Raw genomic sequence first — 15,054 nt, 5'->3', positions numbered from 1 at the left:
CTGTTTGTGTAGTGCAGCTAGAAAAGCTGTTTAATTGACTTATCTTTGCTCCTCTGAGACATGAGACCTGATTATTAATACTTTGGGGCATTTTAGGAAATAGACAAAAAGTTAGGTTGGTTTGAAGCACTTTCAGCAGCGTTTCAAGTTACTTTGTACATTGCTGCCTTCAAACTAGCAGTTCTTCTGTAGCAGGTTCTTCTAAGATGTGCTGAGCAATTTCATGAGTGGAAATTTGAGCAATTCAAATTACTTCAGCCCCTAGTTAGCCCTTTCAGCATCACTTGGCAGGAAAATGAGAAAAACATTCAGCAAATCCTCAGCCTAAGTAAGTTTAAACCCACTTCTGTACCCTGGCATTGTAACTTACTGAGGTCTGTTTATGTGTCTCCTATTAGAACTCTGCAGCTGGATGAACAAACCAACATCCTTGGGGGCAAGAAAGCGTAAAACTATTTCCTTTCTTTTCATGCGATGGCAGTGCTGAGAAAAATGGACCTATGAGTGCTGTGCCACTGAGCTGGAGTTCACTGGAGTCCTCAGATGCAATTTCTCAGGCTTTATCTGTGTTACAGTGAAGTGCATAGATGCTGGGGTATTCACCAAAGGTATTAATGACGGATACATCAGCTGTCAGCATGCTAATAGGCATCATTAACGCTCCTCAAAGCAGCTAAATGACACAGCTGTTGAAAAGGCAGGAGTTGCACTCTAGCCTCCTGTCTGAGCTCCTCTTTAGGCCCTAATGGATGGAGCTCACTGAGGGAAAACCTGAGGGCAAAAGCTTGGAGGTGGGTGAGTCTGTGACAGATTCTTCCCTTTGATGTTTGCTTTAATGTTAACAGAGCACCAGCATGCACTGGAATTGTTTGACTAGAGTTATTGTTTTGGTGTTTAACAACCCATGAGCATTTATTAGCTTCTGATGTTCTTGCTGTGATTGAAATAACATCTAAAAGTTTCCAAATGATGCAGTGAGCCACTCTGCCTTCCTTGGTTACTCACAGGAGCAGATTTACTGGTAGGTTAACCTTTTCATTTTTTACTGTTTTCAAGGTGTTGTCTTGTTTATGTTAAACGTTACAAATTTTATTTGTAAACCAAGTGTCTCCGTGCAGAGCTATTAATATCCTATTACTCTACTTCTGTTATTTCATAATGCAAGTCTTGTAACCAATTCTTTTATGGGGTTCTCTTTATGGCCTCTGGCACAGAGTTTGGTCTCTGGATTGCTCAATAAAGACCAGACTTCTGAATGCTTTATATCATTCACAAAAAAAGAAAAAAAAAAATAAAAATAGCCCATTCACTAGCATCCAGCCCAGCAATTAATGGTTTTAAACATTTATTTATTTGTATGTTTGTTTGTTAATTTTCTTCTGCCTATCAAGGAGAAGATCCCCCTCGCGTTTGCGGGAGGACCGATAAGAGACACGGGCACCCGGAGGGTAAATGGAAGGGGATCTGTGATACAGCGAGGAGGCGCTCAGCGTCCTCTGCCTTAAACTCGGCACTCACAGTGCCCGGCGAGGAGGTGTCCAGCGTCCCCTGCCCCTTTATCCCGGCACTCTTGTGCCGGGGAGGACGGGAGCGGGAGGAGCGCGGCGTGTCCGCGGGTGTGTGGTGTGTCCGCGGGTGTGTCCGCGGGTGAGTGTCCGCGGGTGTGTGTCCGCGGGTGTGTCCGCGGGTGTGTCCGCGGGTGAGTGGTGTGTCCGCGGGTGTGTGTCCGCGGGGGTGTGGTGTGTCCGCGGGGGTGTGTCCGCGGGGGTGTGTCCGCGGGGGTGTGTCCGCGGGTGTGTGCCCGCGGGTGTGTCCGCGGGGGTGTGGTGTGTCCGCGGGGGTGTGTCCGCGGGGGTGTGTCCGCGGGTGTGTGTCCGCGGGGGTGTGTCCGCGGGGGTGTGTCCGCGGGTGTGTGGTGTGTGTCCGCGGGTGTGTGTCCGCGGGTGTGTGTCCGCGGAGGTGTGTCCGCGGGTGTGTCCCCGCGGCTCTGCCCGACCCTCGGCGCAGGGCACGGGCTGTCCTTGGCAAAACATCCGCGGCTCTGCCCTTCTCTTGGCCAGGGCTGGAGCATGGATGCTATTTTATGTGTCCAGCGGAGTTTTAAAGGTTACGTGGGGCGTTGTGTGCGGGGAGAGAACAAGAGTCTCTTTCTTCTGCGGGCTGCCGGTTCTGAGAGCTGCTGGCAACTTTTAACCAGAGATAAAGTTGTGCTTTTTCCTACTCCTTTTATTTTTATGGCTGACATTTTAAAAATTCTGAACAAATATCTGCAAAGGGCACCAAATAAGCTGAAAATTATTAAGATTCAAAGATAGGAAGTACAGTGATGTAAATATTTAAAGTGCAATTTTGTTTATTCTTTCTTTGCTGGATTGAGCTAGTCAGTCAAAATCTGTCTCAAGTTCTGTTGCCCACCCCCTCAAAGAGAACATCATTTTGCCTTGCAGCACTGCTGGACACAGTTGTTGTAACAATGGCATTTCTTTATTTATGATTCTGTACCAAGCCGAATTTTAAGGATACCAGGTTTTCTTTCCATCTTCACATTCTGTCACTACAAGGATTTTATTTCTCTGCTCCTCAAAGAAGCACGCAGTATGACCAGAGAATATCGATAATAGCTATTTATCAACTCCTTTAAAGCATAATTATTGTTTTAAAATCAAAGTTCACTAGAAACGCAGAGCAAATCAGGTGCTCCAGACAGTCATGCTGGTTCTTTAGGTGCAATGCACCCTCTGAATTCAGACACATAGAAGTCCTCCTGACCCTCAGTTTATTGATGTTCAGAACAATGTTTCTCAGCCTTTTAAGATTTGCACAATTTTTTTCCTGATGGGGTTGTTTTTCTGATGTCTTACATTTGCTCTAGAAGAAGAAATACAATGGTAGTAATGAAAAATATAGGCACTTTTTCCGTTTGAAGTTATACAATGGTATTTGACATACAGAATTAAAGCACAGTGGTGTTCAGACAAAATGTCACTATATTGCAGCCACCTCAGAGATTCAGTATTTTATTATAGACCTCTATGTAAAGGCTATGTTTGTGAGATTTGATGTGTCCACTAACTTCTAGCACGATGTGTAGCAACTTGAGCCTAAACCCCATCTTCACATCTTCATCCACCTTACTTTAGAAAGATACAGACATTAAACATACTGTCTTTTTTGAAATGAATCAACCCAAATGAACAAACAAATTAGTAATGTAGGACAAAAAAATCACTGGGGCATAAAACCTAAAACCTTGTGGTTGGTTATTCTGTGGTTGAATATCCCATGAAACATTCAAATATAGCAAAGTTAGTTATTCAATGTAACCAGGCAGAGCTGAATTACTGTGGCTATAAGAGTTCACCAAATGTCAAGTGCTAAATCTGAACTGAAGAAATGTGTAATTGGTTTAGTTGATGCATCGATTCTGAAGAATTTCAAAGTAATATGTCTGTACTAATAAAGTGCATTTTTACATTACAGCAAGCATGAACAGAACTTTTTATTCACCATCCCAGCCCCCAATTTTATTTTACACAGCTGAATAACTGTAAAACTGAGGCTTTCTGTCATGTGGAAGCAACAAGAAAAATGTTTGTAGTCTCCTAAATAGCCTTTTTTGTCCTAAAGTTGTCATATAGTTAAACCACAATTTTCCTGCATGGTTAAATATTAAATTATGGCAATTTGCTTGTTGATTGTTGAGAAATGTTGATACAAGATTTGATTTGGTGATTTACTTATTTATCGATTTATTCTCCAAAAGAACTTTTTTGTTTCCCTGGTCCAAAGAATAACTCTAGCAAGACAGTGACTGATGGAACTGATGCTTTCTAGGTGCTTTTGGTTTTGAACTTTGGAACTAACACTAGTAGTTCTCAGGAACAGAATCAACACTTAGCTCCTTTCTGTGTTAGTACTTGCCTGCCTTCTGTAGCTCATAGGAGCTGCCATCCTGGACCAGCAATGCTGAGTGAGGGATGTACTGCACACATCTGCCTCTTGCAGCTCTTCCAGTAGAAGAATCAGGAAGTTTTGATAGCAACACTGCAGAATGACTGGAAAACAGGAGGCTGCAGAATTCTGTAGCTTCTGTTAACTGTGAGCGTTTCCTTTCCTTGTGCACAGGGTAACATGACCTGCTAATGTGACCACCGAGTGAAAGGGTCGTGCAAGTCGCTTTGTGAAGTGGGGCAGGAAGGTGAAGGTGACAAGTCTGTGGCTAGTTGTCAGAAATTGGAGGGTGTCACAATAGAAGTACTCTTCTGAACTTTATTATTTCTTTTCCTATAGTTTGCTACTATCAGAGAAAAGAATAGGGCTAATAAGTAGTAAAGTTTGAAATGCTGCAGCCTGCCTTGAGCTTTACACAAAGTGGCAGTTCCAGAGCAGTTACACCCATGACTTCTATTGTTATCTTCCTCCAATTCTCTTGGTGTTTTAGCTCTGTAGTACAGAAAAGAATCTTTCATTCATATTTTGTCACCAGCTTAGGTTGCTCCTTGTCTCCTGAGACCCATGTGTGAGTGTATTTGCAGAAGAACTTGCTTAATAGTTTCGTGGCCCATTTTTACAGTCTGCCCCTTTATTTCCTTGAGGAATTCCTTTCAGGCGCAGTGTTTATCACGCAGGTTTGCCTGTGGCTGGGTATAAACATCCTTAGGTGCACCCATCTTTATCTGCACAGTAAAGGAGGCTTGGTGTGCACTGCCAGTGCTGCTTTTAGAAAGAACAAAGGGCCTGTAGATGCAAAGCCTGAGATGGAATTGTATCACCTTGTGCCTGATGAAAGCTTACTTTGAACAAATGCTGTCCATAAGATATGCTTCTGCTATATCATTCAGGCTCTTACTATAAAGGGTTTTATTTTATAATATTTTTCACTTTCCCCTTTTTTATTTTTTCCCCCAAGTTTCCATCATGAATATGTTCAAAGTAGTTATTGGTGGTGCTGAATGTGATAGAAAGCCAAGGAGGAAGTCTGGGGCTCATATGCCTTGCTTTGAGTTCTCTTCTGACTGTATGAAATGAGTGAAGCATCCAGGCTGTCTCTCATTGCCATATGTGGGGTTTTTTTAAGCATAGACACAGTTTTAATCTCCTAATCTGGGATCTTCTGGTACCAGAGAGAAAAGCTGGTGTGATACAAGAGTCTTGAGCTCCATTGCTTTCATGCAGCACATCTGTTTCATATACTTGATCACTCAATTTGTTAGCAGTGGTGTTACAGGCTTTCAGCATAGATTTTTTTTAACTGTGCCGTGAAGTACCATTTAACAAACAGTACTTCAGTACTTCATGCTTCTTTTCAAAAATTATGTTTATTATCAAATAGAATAGTTGGATTATAAGTAGAAACCGAAATGGTTGCATGAAGCATAAGTATTTCTTACCTTTGGGGATGATGGAAGAAAATACCTTTGTATAACAGTGCTTTACTAAAATGAGTAAAGGTGAAATGTGAAGATGATTTGTGGGCTCAAGATGCTAAACATCATTCTAGGAATCACTAGGACACATCAAGTCTTACAAACATAGCCTCTAGATCCAGGTTTATAATAAAATACTAAACCTGAGAGATGGCTGCAATGTGGGGACAACCTACATTGTCTGAATCCCTCTGTGTTTTAGTTCTTCATATCAAATACTGAGGCTGCCCTCAAAAGGAAAAAGTGTTTATACATTGCTGCTGTTGCATTTCTTGTTCTACAACAAGTGTAAGAGATGATAAAAATAAACTGAGGGTGAGGTGGACTTGTATGTGTCTGAATTTGAATGGTGCACTGCACTTAAGGAACCAGCATGGCTGGCTGGAGCACCCCATCACCTCTATGTTTTTGGTCATCTTGGACTTTGAAACCATAGTAATGTTTTAAAACAGTTGATAAATAGTTGTTATTGATATACTTTGGTCATACTGTGTTTGGGTTTCTTTGAGCAGTTGAGAATTGAAATCCATGCAGTGAAAGAACTTGAAGATGGGGAGAAAACCAAGAATCCTTAAAATTCAGTTTAGTGTAGAATCATGAATAAAGAAATGCCATTGTTATAACAACTGTATCCAACAGTGTTGTATGGCAAAATGAAGCTGTTTGAATTTCTTAATTGAATATTCATACTCAGCTGTTTGGATTCTTTCCACACATAAACTTAGCTCATTTTCCTGCATGCTCTAAGATTAAAACATGGCAACATTAGGGATTTTTTTAAACTTTTAATTCTTAGGATGTTGTGCGTAGATTGATTTCCACACCACCACCAGTTCCTATTTTGTATTATGAGAGAAGTATGCATCTTTAAATTCTATTCCTTGTATGTGCTAAAGCCTTTCAAAGGCATTGCTGAAGTGTTTAACTGTTTAGCAGTGGTACCCTGTTATATTCACATAAATGCAGTTCTGTCATTCCTTAGCTGCTCTGCCTTGCCCACTGTGTTATTTTAGTAGTCTTTTTTGAGTTCCTGGGTTTTTGTCTGGAGTTTACAACTGTACAGGTTGGACTTTTTAGTAAGTCATTCCTGGTATGTTTCTTGAAGTGACAAAGACTAAGTAATGTTTTCTCTTTCTGAGATGTGTAGATCTGGATGTGAACAAACCACAGGTTCTATACTGTCTGGCTACATTTATAAAAGTACTCTTTAGCTGTGAATGGGGCTGACTGAAGCACAGCCAGGAAAACTTTATTTGATATTTGGATGATTGCCATAAATAGAATTCAGCTAACACATGCCTTTGTCTGTTGTTGAAATTCAACTTTAAAAGGATTAATTTCTCAACCTTACCCTATTGTGCAGAATCCTGAATATTAACAGCTTTGCTGAAGGTTAGTGCAACACTGCATTAACTGGTTTTTGTTCAGCTATGAATTGCTCTTTGGTAGTAGCATTTTTGGTTCTAAGAGTTGTACTTTAAAAACTGCAAGAAACAACTTTGAGTTCTCATTTTTAAGTACAAGAAATAATGATATTACAGTTGTGATAAAATTTTAATGACTTTGGTGGTTCATAATATATTACTGATAATCTTTCTTTAAAATAGAAGTGTCTGTCTTTCAGCAAATTCTGTCTTCACTAACTTACTATAGTGTGCATTTCAGTGTTGGGGTAGCTGCATTCTCAGGTAGTATTTGGATTTTGCATTGTCTTGTGCTGCACCATCAACAGAATGCTCAGAATGCTGGTTCTTCAGTGGAGCTGTGCCAACATGAACTTTCTGATCATGAAGTTTTCTAGAGCAGGTAGAAACAGGGCATCTGCCTTCCCCTATGTGCTCATGAATTGTCTCTGTTTAGCTGTGTAAGGCATTTCTGTACACACTGCAGCTTCTTTGAAAACCTGTCATTGCTGCTGTGGCATCAATGCAGCCCCGCTGCTGGTATTAACAGGACCACTGGTGGGAGGACTTGCTTCCAGTCTTTTACTGCTTTAGCATCTACAGGTACTCTGAGTTCAGTGTGGCAGATAGAGGGAGGATGTAGAACTCTAGACTTTTCTTCCACTGTCCTGTCTTCAGTGGCGCTACTCAAATGAAAAAATGCTATGAGTGTTAGGAAGGATACCGATTGTCTTGCTGACATAATTTCATTTGAGAGCTGTGTGAAAATTTGTGGTCCAGATAGTGCTGGGAAATTTATTCTGAGTAAGTTAATGTCAGTAGGAACAGAGGGCAGCAGTCTTTGTGTATTTTCAATTAATCACATTATTTTGAGATGTGTGCTTGATGACATTAAATAAAAACATTGTTTTAGTAAGTCTTTCTGAGCAGATTGAACACAGGGTAAGACAAATTCAATTGTGCCCTGCTGATGGCTGGCTGAGGAGTTTAGGCATTCTCCCTGTGACTCAGTTTCTGCATTTTCTAGTGGTAGTCAACTTTCTACAAAGTTTTAAGGTGTGTCCATCAAGACTCCCATATAATGTACGATGCCCTTTTACTCACTTTCACCAAGGGTTTTTCTTGCTCTTTAGCTTTTTCCATGCAGTTATGGTTAGATTTCTATGGTTAAATGTAACTTGGCAGAGTTGGATTTATGGTTGGACTCAATAACTACAAAGGTCTTTTCCAACCTAAATGCTTCTATCCTGAAGAATTTTAAGGAATAACAGAGACTGAAACCATATGAATTAATAATAGCTTTATGACTTATCTGATTGCTGAAAGTAGTTATTTTCTTGGCTACATTACTGACTTTGAGGTACCATAGCTAAGTGCAGATGTTCCTGTTCACTGTAGCTAATGTACCACTTTTGTGTGTATGTGACTTGCTCATCTATCCGGGGTGCATCTGAAACGATGTCAGAGGTGCAGAGGTGTGTGAGAAACACCATTTGGATGCTTTCATATATCCAGAATGGAAGCTGTTCAGCTCCAAATTGAAATGAATTCCATTAGGAGGAATTCATTTCAACCAGAAAGTATGTTAAGAGCTACTTCTGCTTACAAAAGTGCACATCACCGCTGAAGAGGGTTGGAAGGATTTCAGATCTGCTTGTGCTTTTGCATTAAATGAATTATTTCTGGTATTTCTACTCCTCTGCCCTTGCTCCACTGCTACTGTGTCTTTTTTTGCATTTTCTCATCATGTTGCCTGTTTGTCCCAGGAAGAGTCCTTGAGCTGTTGCCTTCCTGCATGGGTGGCTTCAGGTGTGCTCTGTGTTCTATTCTGTGTCTGCAGGCACTGTCTCTGCTTGGTCCATGGCTGGAAAGGAGAAGCAGGCTCTTCCCAGTTTACACTGAGCTATGCAGTTCAATTAGCTACATTTTACATAGATCACTAAGACATAACTTTCCCTTCAACAGAGCCCCCTTCTCTGATCTGTCCCATGTATGTGTGTTGACAGATTTTTGTGTCATTTGAATCTTGTTTGAATTCTTGTGCTTCATGAAAGGGAGAGCAAAGAGGGTAAAAACACACTTTTACAAATTTTGGGGTGTTTTTTTTTTATCCTAGTGCTGTGGTAGGAGCCTGGCTGAGAGATGTGGAGGCTTGGTGAGCACCCTGGCCCTGCACATTTGGGGCAGGACCTGCCAGCCTCTCTGCCTGGCCACCATGGCCAAACTCTTGTACCTTCCAGGGTTTTCTGTGAAGGAAGGTGTGTTCCCTTCTTGGAGACTTAATCTGAGTCTTAAGATGTGAACTGGTGGGGCAAGAGAGTGAAAAGCAAAATGTGAGTCTTGAAAGACTGTTGTAGCTCAGTTTTCTGAGATATAAAGAAGTTTCAACATTACTAATTTAATTTTATTTGTTAATCTTTATTTGCCCTTAAATTAATCTTCATCTATTTTCTTTTTCTTTTCCTATGGATTAACAGTATTATTCATTCAAAGGGTACAGCTATCAAACATAATGGACAAATAATTTGGTGGTCCAGAACCCTTTTTAAAATTATTACTTTTAGGAAATAGGTTGAGCAGTTAACATGTTATAGTGAGACAGTAAGAAAGAATTGAACAACTCATCTCTCCTTGGTTTGGTCTGCATGAACTCCCTCATCTTCTGCCTCCCATCCCACAGTTAATCGTTTCTTCCTTGTTGTGAGCAGGAGAAATTTTGGTGAGGCCATTTGGGGAGCAAGTCAAGATGTCTAAAGTCAGTTTGTGGATGGCCTCTGAAGCTGCTGCCACTGGAGATTGAAGGTTACTGTGTCAGTCCCATGCTGGAGAGTGAATGGGTGATGCACTTCTTGAAATGCATAGCTTCTCTGCATGAAAGTTGAAACTGAGTCCATGCTTATACATTTGAATGTTTCATATTTAAAAATAAGAGTAATTATCTGTAATAGCACACTAAATAAACTGCATTTTTCCCACTTCAGAAACACTTTTCCTCTGGAGAATTCAGCAGCAGAAGTGTAAGGCAGTTGCTCTTTTCAGAATATGTGATTTCTTTCCTGGCCCTGAACTTTTATCTTGCTGAAACAAATATTTTACGATTAAGAACACTTGGTCACATCTGGTACATCTTAAAAAGGGTTACTTTTCCAAGAATAGCATGCAAACATGAAATCAGAATCACAAGCAGATGTTTGCTAATGTGGCCATAGATAACCTTTCAGTTTCATGTTTAATTTTTATAAATAACCATCTGTAAAGAATGCAGATTAATAGAGAACAGAGATAATTTCTGTCAGTGTTAACATGTTAACTTTACTGTGTTGTTGATGCTGTACTTACTACTATAAAATAGCATTATTTATTGTATAAAATGGTCAGCTGCTGGTTACACAAAAAGAGACATTTTTGTCATTGCTCTTTTACAACCTGGAAATGCTTGCTTTTCTTTAAAGAACACAAGATGATGATCTGTGTCAAAGAGATTGCTAATTTTGGCTTAATTCTTTCATTAATTGATAAATTACTTATCAGAATGCTGTGGAATAGAGGGAATTTCTGTTTTTTTTTGTTTGCCTTTGCATTTTTAGTGAGTTTGGCATGGCTTTTGCAGTTGGGGTGGTAAAAGTGAGGTATTTGCTCCCTTGACTGCTGGCCTCAAAGAAGCATATTTCAGCTTACTTAAAAAAATCTGTTTCATAAGGCAGACCAGTAGCCCTTTGTTCTCCTCTTATAATATTCTCCTTTTAACTTACTTAAATTGGTTTTGGGTAGTTCAGTGTACAGATGCAGCTGACAATACTTTTCTTTCACTGCCTGTCACTGCTGCAGGAGGAGACAAAGGCGTGAGCTGTGCTGCCACTGCCTCTGCCCTTCCAGAAGGGTCCTTGTCACACTGGGACCTTAATTGGTGGCAAAATGTATTCAGATGCCATCATAGGGAAGGCATGACATGGGACAATGTCAGAAGTGTCCCTCAGCAGTACGAGCTGTGGTCTCTGGATGCTCCAAGCATGAGGCAACTGCCATCTGCTTTCTGCTGAGGTATCCTGTCTGTCGTGTCTTTAGGGCAGCTCTTGGTGTTTTGGGAGCTCAGGATGGCAGTGACTACTCAAAAAATGGTTGGCAGAGGCAGGTTTGGGGAGGAATGCAAGCTACCAAATCTGCTTACTCAGAGGATGAACCTTGTAAGGGAGAGAGGTGAAGTTCATTGGTGTGGTGCTGCCTGGGCTATGCCACTTGCAGGACCCTGCAAACCCCCTCCCCTGGCTCCAGAGAACTGTACAGGACCAGTCAGCAATTGGGCAGGTGGAGAAGGGTGAGAAGGGTTAAGTGGCAAAACAGGTTAATGTGAGTAAATGTGAGTAAGCAATCAGTCTCTAGAAGGTGTATGTTTGGTTTTTTTTTTTTTTTTTTAATTTTATTTTTAAGTTTAGAAACTTTGAAACATCTGACTTGACAATAATATTGACATTCCTCAGGAACAGAGATACACATGAGTATAGGAAGTACATCTCAGCATCCAAATTTGTAGATGACGTAAAAGAACTGTTTGGGAAAGATAGCACAGAACTGAGAATTCATTAGAGCATTGCTTGCATTATAGTTGAAATACCTTCAAAGAGAAACTAACAATTGAAATAAGTTCAGAAGCAGAAGTGCCTTGCAGGCATTAGGGAAGGGGTGGGTAGAAGCTTATATGTTAGCAAAATATCTCCAGCTAGAATATTATTTTACATCCCTGTTCTGTAGTTTGCTCCCTTGGTAATTTGCAAATGGAAAATAAAATTTAGAATTATAGCTGATTAGATATTGTGAGTTCTCAACAAAGCATGTTTGTGTTCTGAATGCAATTATTACAGAGTTGCTGGGTACAACTTGGTAGATGAATTTAAGTTATCTTTTGTGTTCAAGCAATTTAGTGTCTTCTGTTTTGTATGAAGAATGAACTAAGTTCTCCTCCAACTGCAGCACTCTTTAGATAAAGAATATTTTATGTTATTTTTTAAGCAGTAATTATTTTTCAATTTTATAGTGAAAATTAACCTAATTTAATCAAGTGTAGCCTGAACAAAAGATTTTGATTTTGCCAGTTATGATTGTGTAGACTGCATTCTGGTTTAAATAAGCAGTACTGCTCTTCTCACTTCTGAAGACATAAACCCAGCTACTCCCTCTGGCTCCTTTTCCTTCTCCTGGCTTACTTATTTGTGAGTACGTGTTCAAGTACTTTGACCCTTTCAATCCTAGATGTGAATCTGTAGTTCATGCTAACAGATTGTCTGGGGTTGTTCTGAAAAATGATGTGGAGGCAATACTGGAGCATTTTGCCTGTGCCATGCACTTTTGATGGGGCAAGGAGAGGCAGAGGCACTGGGATTCTGCCTTTTGCTTTCTCTTAGGGTAGTTGGAAGCTCACTAATGTGGCCAACCTTTTGCAGGTGTGACCAGTGATTCCCTACTCTCAAGCATTGTTCTTAAAATTACTTTTGTTTTATAGGCTGTGTTTATCAACCTACAAGGCTTTCTGAATATGAAATATTGTGTTAAAGTTTGGGAAATATCCATTAAACCACTTGGATGCAACTTAAAAGAACTAACAAACAGATGAAGCTTGGAAATGGGTATCACTGAAATAAAGCTGAAATAAAATTTTAGAAAGGCTGAGAGCTCAGAATTTCTTTGGCAATATGTCAGCTCTGCCTTGAGATGAAAGGGTAGCTGATTCTTTAAGAAGCTGGATCATTTGTTTGCTAACTTGTGGCAGAGTAGTAGAGAGAAGACTCAGGTGTGAGAAGTCTGACACTGCTTATGTGGGTGGTTGTGGCTGGATCTATTGCTAATACAGTATCTAAATATTGCCAATGCAGTGTATAATATAATCAGGCCTAAAGGGTTATACCATAAGCAGGCTCAATTAGAAATGTGTAGGTTTGCAGTCTTTGGTCTGCAGAATGCACAATTACAAGGCTACAGAGCACCTCTGTGGCTACTTTTGGATTTTATTTCTGCACGTGACTGGGATCTTATTGGTGGTACTCACCTGTCCAAAAGTGTGTGTTCCCTTCAGACTGGGTGTACCCTGCAGGCATCTCTGCCTGGGGAAGGGCTGAGGCTGTGATCCACCTGGAAGCTGTCTGTGGCTTTAGGGGATCCGTTGGCCCAGACTCCAGCATTTTATACTCTTTTGCAGGCCAATCTGTACCAAAGTCAATTGCAGTCATCACAGCTTCCCTGTCTCTGGGATGCATTCATTATGTGGACACACAGGCAGTTCCTCCTGCAATTCCCACCTGGCATTCTAATCTTAGGAAGAATCATGTTGCCAATCAGAGACAATTGCAAGGGAATGAGTGCACATGTGTGGGGAATAGGGCTCAAAGACCTGACTGTCTTTCCTTTCTGCCACCCAGCTGCTGCAGGGCATTTCTGCTGGATTAAAAATATCTGGTTTTGAGATCATTGCAATAGTTTTCTGAAGCAAATAGCTGTTAAATTGCTCATACTTCCAGCTTTAATTGCATTTTAACAAACAATGTTTTGGTTAGTCAGCCTCAATGAAATGCTGTTTGCAGGGTTTTCAGCTGTGGCTGTCTGTGGGAGGCCGCCAGAGCTGGTTTCCAAAGGGGCTTCAGCACACTCACTCTTGACTCACTTCTTTCCTGATTTAGGTTTCCTGGAGCTGCCGTGCTGTGATGCCCCGGAATGCCTCATGGCACAGCCCCCCGGCCGCCCCGCTGGAGCGTGGCACTCCCCTGTAGAGAGCTGGGTAAGTGGGGCTTCATCCTCATCCTCGGTGTGGAAAATGCTGCCTGCCCACATCTCCGGTCCTCACAAACCTGGGGACACGGGCTGGGCTCATCAGCCCCTTCTTGTGTGTCTCAGCACACTCTCCTGGCTTCACGTACACTGGTTTATTGGGAAGTGGTGGATGCGTGTGTTTGTTATTTCTGACATGCTTTGGGACAGTTTCCTCTGGAGAGGTGATTATGTGTTAGATGGATAGGGAGAATATAAAGGCAGAACTAATAGGATCTGGAGATGCTCACTAAGTTGAACCATTGGGGTGGGGAAGGTGGGTCAGAGGAGGTGCATCTGAAGTGCCCTCTTGGTCCTCTTTAAAAAGGCTATTTTCTAGAATTTTTTTTTTTTTTCTAACATGAACACTGTTGATTTCCTTCATGTGCTATGAGCCCCATCACATCTTCCATGTACTGATAACATTTGTTAAATGTGGCTACCAGTTATGGAATAATTACTCTCTATGTGGTACTCCAGTTGTATAATTTCCCTCTTGTCAGAACTAAGGTGTGGTGGCTGGCTGAGACCTCCTGTTTGACCCTCTAAGGCAGACATTTGCTGTTTTCTGTGCCTGAATTGGACTTGGGCCTTTCTTTAAGATATTATCAGTGTATAAACCACTATGTCTGCTAGGGAGTCTTGCTGACACAGAAAACTCTGCTTACAATTCGCATATTTGGAAATAAATCTAAATATTTACATGCTCCTGTTTGTGGTTTTATAGATTGTTGTCAACTATTAGACAGAACTGTGGACTTCTTGACCTAGATCCTTCTAATAGCTCTGGCAACAAGACCCATGGGTCTAAGGGGAATCTCAAGGAATTAATCCACCTGTCCAAGTGGAAGAACAATTAAAGTACTCATTAATCTACCTGTCCAAGGGAAGGACAATCAAAGTGCTCATTGACATCTGATCATTTGCTTTAACTATCTATATGGACAGGAAGGAGAGAGGTACCTGAAATGAAGAAATATTCTCTCTTTGTTTTTCTACAACAAGGAACTATCTTGGGCAGTCTGAAGCCTGAATATGCTGAGCAGAGCTGAGAAGAAATTATCCTGTTTTATATAGATAATGCAGTTTGATGCTGGGACAGTTCCTCAGACCTTTGGTTTAGGAAACTTGTAGCTTACTTGTACATAGAAACTTGTAGATTACTTGTAGATGGAAACTTGTAGATGGACTGTTGCCTTTTGGATTTCATTTAGGCTCTGGCAAGAATGCATTTTGATTCTCTGAATTCTGCAAGGCCAAATACTTGCATTTTTGATTTACTACTGTAGTTGTTTTAGCAAGTGCCAGTGGTGGACATTCATCTCTAGTTTCTTAATTAATGGGTAGAGATCCTGTTGATTTTGAAAAATAGTCTGATTCACAGGAAATGATCTTTCAAAGCCATGTTGTTAACTGATCATTTCCTGTCT

General features: G+C 40.9%; 1 long non-coding RNA gene across 2 annotated transcripts in view; it reads left to right on the top strand.

The window, feature by feature from the left end:
* Nucleotides 1–709: 709 nt before the first annotated feature.
* The window catches only part of LOC136359522 (uncharacterized), a 72,659-nt gene continuing 58,314 nt past the window's right edge, over nucleotides 710–15,054 (top strand). For both annotated transcript variants that reach the window (XR_010743294.1, XR_010743293.1), the window contains exons 1-2: nucleotides 710–791; nucleotides 13,498–13,595. This is a non-coding gene — a long non-coding RNA (uncharacterized lncRNA). The remainder of the gene's footprint in view (nucleotides 792–13,497; nucleotides 13,596–15,054) is intronic.

The sequence above is a fragment of the Sylvia atricapilla genome, chromosome 1 (genome assembly GCF_009819655.1).
Source record: "Sylvia atricapilla isolate bSylAtr1 chromosome 1, bSylAtr1.pri, whole genome shotgun sequence".
Classification (NCBI taxonomy): domain Eukaryota; kingdom Metazoa; phylum Chordata; class Aves; order Passeriformes; family Sylviidae; genus Sylvia; species Sylvia atricapilla.
The sequence above is the reverse complement of the archived record's forward strand: the minus strand, read 5'-3'. Positions and strand labels throughout refer to the sequence as shown.